Source organism: Myotis davidii, unplaced genomic scaffold, assembly GCF_000327345.1.
Source record: "Myotis davidii unplaced genomic scaffold, ASM32734v1 scaffold331, whole genome shotgun sequence".
Taxonomy (NCBI): domain Eukaryota; kingdom Metazoa; phylum Chordata; class Mammalia; order Chiroptera; family Vespertilionidae; genus Myotis; species Myotis davidii.
This window is the reverse complement of record NW_006282208.1, coordinates 395738-401023: the sequence shown is the minus strand read 5'-3', so window position 1 is coordinate 401023 and position 5286 is coordinate 395738. Positions and strand designations below refer to the sequence as shown.

The following is a 5286-nucleotide window of genomic DNA, read 5'->3' as shown; positions in this document are numbered from 1 at the left end:
ATGTGTCATTTAAATCCATTGTTTCCTTGTTGAATTTTTGTCTAGAAGATCTATTTAATGATATCAGTGGATGATAAGGTCCCCTACTATACCTACGTTGCTGTTTATCTCTCCCTTAAAGTCCTTCAAGAGTTGGTTGTTGTTGTTTTATAATACATTTATATGCTCCTATATTAGGTGCATATATGTTTACCCAAGTTATGTCCTCTTGTTGGCTGGATCCCTTTAGTATTATGTAATGACATTCTTGTCTCTTGTCATTGTCTTTATTTTGAAGCCCATTTTGTCAGATGTGAGTATTGCTACCCCAGCTTTTTGTTGTTTCCATTTACATGGAACATTTTTTCTACCCCTTCACTTTCATTCTGTGTGTCTTTCTTCTGAGGGGGGTCTCTTATAGACAGCATATTTATGGGTCATGTTTTCTTATTAAATCATCTACCTTTGTCTTTTGATTGGTGCTTATTTAATCTATTTACATTTAAGGTTATTATTAATAGGTTCTTGTTTGTTTCCACTTTTATTCCTTATGCCCATGTTCCCCTCTCTCTCTCTATTTCTTTATTTTCTTGAAATTGTCCCTGTAGCATTTCTTGAAATGCTGGTTTGGTGGGAATAAACTTCTTTGGCCTTTTGTTTTCCTCTGGGAAGCTCCTTGTTTCACTTTCAATTTTGAATGATAGCCTTGATGGGTAGAGTAGTCTTGGTTTCAAATCTTTACTTTTCATTACTTTGAATACTTTATGCCATTCCCTTCTGGCCTGTAGTGTTTCTGTTGAGAAATCAGCTGACAGCCTTATATTAGCTCTCTTGTAAGTTACTTACTTTTTCTCTTGTTGTCCTTAAGATTTTTTGTCTTTGTTTCCCATTTTAGTTATTATGTATCTTGCTATGGGTCTCTTTGTGTTCATTTTTATTGGGATTCTCTGTGCTTCCTGAACTGGTGTTATCTTTCCCTTTCCCAGGTTAGGGAAGTTTCCTATCAATATTTCTTCAAACAGGTTGTCTATCCCTTGCTCACTTTCTTCTCCTACTGGTACCTCTATATTGTAGATGTTGCTCCATTTAATGTTGTCCCACAGTTCCCTTGCACCAATGGCGGAGAATATCCAGCCCATAGGTTATATAAGGCCCACAATATCATTTACTCTGTCCCTGCCATGGCATTAGGGACAAGTTAATCAAATATTTGACCAAATATAGCAAGCTAATTTTTATAGTTGATAATTTTGTATGGACCATTAATAATGTTATAAATATCTAAAAGGCCCTTTGCAGAAAAAAAGGTTCTCCACCCCTGTGTTATACTGTCCTCATGCTTTATATATATATTTTTTCTTTTTGATGCTCTATTGGAGGGATTTTTTTCTACCTTATATTCGAATTCACTGATTTGGTCCTCCGCTTCATTTAATCTACTGTGTTGTTATTGGTTTTGTTTGTTTGTTTGTTTTGTTTGTTTGTTTGTTTTGGCCTTGGCTCTGCTTTATTGACCTCAGAGCACACTTTGGATGCAGTTAAACAAACACAATGGGAACTGGAACTGTATCCAGGATGGTGCACCTGACCCCAAAAGAATTTCCCCCATCCCAAGGTGGATTTATACAAAACGCCAGAGGAAAAGGCAAGGCAATCTGTTGCTGAGTCCAGGGGTAGCCAATTAGCAGAGGATCAGTCAGTGAAGCAGTGGGCAGGTCATGCCCCTTTTTTATAAGTGTGCATACACACTACATTGCCATGGGTGAGCGTCAGGATGAGTTTTCCATCCACGAGCTCCCACACAGGTTTTGTTTCTTGCCCGTCCCATTTCTGCACATGGACAAGTTTGCCTCCATCCAGTGTCACGGTGGACTTGACCTTCTTGTCATCTGTGTTGTCTTGTGAAACTCCACCCACAGCTTGAAGCTGATCTCTGAGTTCTTGAAGGTGCTTTGCGTTTTTATGGTGATCGTGTCCCCATTTATTTCAATGATTGTGGTCGGCTTGGTCATATTGGCCACCTGCCTGGTAGCAAAACCCACACCAATTGACTTCACGTAGTCACACAAATTCTTGCTATCCACTAGCTTCCAGGTGCCTGCAAAGGTATCCACCATGGTGAGTTTGGGCTAAGCCAGGGGTGGGCAAACTTTTTGACTTGAGAGCCACAATGGGTTCTTAAACTGGACCGGAGGCCTGGAACAGAAGCATGGATGGAGTGTTTGTGTGAACTAATATAAATTCAAAGTAAACATCATTACATAAAAGGATATGGTCTTTTTTTTTTTTTTTTTTTTAGTTTTATTTATTTCAAATGGGCCAGATCCAGCCTGTGGGCTGTAGTTTGCCCATGGCTGGGCTAGGCTGATAACAAAGAAATGACAAAGCTGGCATGGAAGGACTCCGGGACTGCCTAATCTACCGTTGATTATTTCCAAGGTATTCTTTATTTCAGCTATGTCATTCTTCATTTCTAACTGGTTCTTATTCATGGTCTCCATGACCTTTGTCATGCTGATGTAGTTCCTACTAAGTTCCTTGTTCTCATTAAGTTCCTTATAGTTATCACCAAGTTTTTTGAGCATTTGTATAACCACTACTTTGAACTCTTTAGCTGATAAACTGCTTGCCTCTGTTTCATTACCTCTTTTTCTGAAGATGTCTCCTGTTTTTTCATTTGGGCCTGTTTCTTTATTTTCCCATTTTTCTTGTTTCTTTCCATTTGTTCCTGTGTATTGGGTAAAACTGCTGCATGCCTCCCAGAGTTGGTAGGGTGGTCTTCTTGTGGGACTCAGTGTTCCTCTGAATTGGGTACTCTAGGAATGCCCCTTGTGTTGGTTATATGCACTTTCCTTTTGAATTTTGGTTTTGGTTTCTGTAGTCTGGTAGTGGCTTGGCTCAGCCCTCAGGCTTGTTGACTGTTGAGTCTCAACCCTAACCACATCATGCCAATTGTTATAAAAGTGATGACAGTACAAAACAAGACAAATCTGAAAATAACACACACAAACATACCCACACACATACAACAATAACAATAACAAAAATACTAAATACAAACAAAAAAACACAAAAAATGAGTATTAAGAGATATGAGACCAAAATAATTAAATGAAAATTTTTTTTAAATGAAAATAGAGAATATGAAAGCAAAGAAGAAAGTGACAAGGAATAGAATAAGTATAGAAAATAAAAGAGAGGAAAAATAAGTTAAATAATAGTAATAATTTTAGAAGAGTAATATTACTGAATAAAATAAAATATATAATAGGGAAATAAAAACAATAAAAGAAAGAAAAATTAATTAAAAAATAAAAAATTTTAAAAGTAAAGAGAAAGAGAAAATAATAGACTAAATTTAAAGATAGAAATAAGGGAATATGAAAGAAAAAAGAGAAGAAAGAAAAAAAAAAACTCACACCTTTGGAGCTACTATTTGTGTTGTTTCCTGGATTTTGCTCTGATGCTGTTGCATCTGGACCCTTGCTGTGTCAGTCCTGGGCCTCCTGGGAAGCTCACTGGGGCAGGCCAGTGTGAGTCAGTGTCCCTGCCTGACCCTGGGAAACCTAATGGCAGCCCTGCAGGACAGATCGCAAGTAGTCCAGTGGGTGGGGCCTGCATAGCCCAGAGGCTGGATCTGCCTCTGATTCTCACCTTGAATGCCTTTGTTTTGAGCTGCTCTCCCCCTTCCCACAGGGGACTGGGCTCTGTGGGGGGTACCCAGGTCCCTGTCAGGATGGTTTAAACAGATGCACACTGGGGATGGGGTCCATGGCTTATAGGAGGTGTGGGCTGGCAAGTCTGCTCCTTCCAATGCCTCAGCTCTTCCTGGGTCACTGGCATCCCCTTGTCTCCACCCCATGTAGGAGGGATATTAAAAAAAAAAAAGTAAAAACAAACAAACAGAAAAACCCAGCCCCACTGGCTCTCTTATCTTTCAGCAAGGCCAGCTCTCACTGGACGAGGCTTCTGTCACCAGTCCAGATGTCTAAGCCCTTCATGCTGCCAGGCCCAAATGCATGGGCACAGATCTAGCCCAGAGCCACCCCACAGGCGGGGGAAGAGATGCTCCTCCTTGCTAGAGGTGGGAAAAATTGCTCCTCTTATCCAGAGCACTCTGTCTGGTCCCAGACGTACTCTCTGCCAACATTCTTTCAGAGGATAATTGGACCCTCTAATTCACTGTGGGTGAACAGCTCAGACTCCTCTGCCACTCTGAAGTCCTGCTGCATGGCCCCTCTTGCAGACACGCATCAGGGCAAACTTCCCAGGTTGGTGGTATCAGCAAGCAATCACTTTTTGCCTGGTCTGAGTCTCCCAGGTGGACTGACTCTCACTGATTCCCACTGCCTGATGCTAAGTGGACTCTTACCTTCGCTGTTGCTCTGGGTTGGGGAATCCCTGTGTGGGGCTGAGACACCACACTCCTAGGCGGCCATGACTGCACTGCGGCACCTTCCTTCTGGCCTCCGAGCACAAGTTGGCTCATCCTTTCTGCTTCCTCTCCTGCCCCCTCTCTGCTCACAGTAGTTCAGATCAGCTATTTTTCAGCTGGTTTTCCAAGTCACGTGTTCTGCAGTTTAGCCACAAGCCTGGTCCGGTGCGAGGAGCAAGCAGACAGAACTTTCCTAGATTGCAGCCATCTTTCCTCCTACCCATGGACAGCTTGTTCTTAAAACCAAATGTTTAGCAGCCTCATCCATACAGACACTATACTAGTATTTTACAGACACTGAATTGTAAGTTGTTGATACATCGTTTCATATTACATATAACACATAAATGATAAATTTAATTTTGTGAGGTTTTCTATTTTAAAACTTACAAGGTAGTTTTAAACTGACAAACACCCCAAAATATATAAAACAAAATGCTAATATCATTGAATGCAACATTTATTGCCTCTTCTGATATTTATCAGAATTTATGAATAGGATAGAAAAAACACACCATAGTTTATTGCAATAACTATTGAGTTGGAGAGAACTTCAATCCGGATTCTATTTTTGAAAATGTAGAATATAAGTAACGAACTGGCTAATAATTTTCTAGACTATTAATACTTTACTTATAATAGCACAAATAATTTACTCAAAAGTGTAATAAGGATAAAAACCTAACATTCTTTTGCTGCCTCATATATCCACTGAACCACCCAATTTCACCTGTTCCTCATTGTGAAAACTTCTAAAGTATTAAGAAGTAATACTTAATGGAAGAATTGCTGAGCTCTGCCTGGTGCTTATATTTCCTGCAACCGCTTTCCTGAAACTTACTGCTTAGGAAAGAATTAATTCGTTGTGCATC

General features: G+C 40.1%; 1 pseudogene; it reads right to left on the bottom strand.

Moving 5' to 3' along the window:
* Positions 1–1695: 1695 nt before the first annotated feature.
* On the bottom strand, positions 1696–2096 carry LOC102761521 (annotated as a pseudogene).
* Between the last annotated feature and the right edge of the window lie 3190 nt (positions 2097–5286).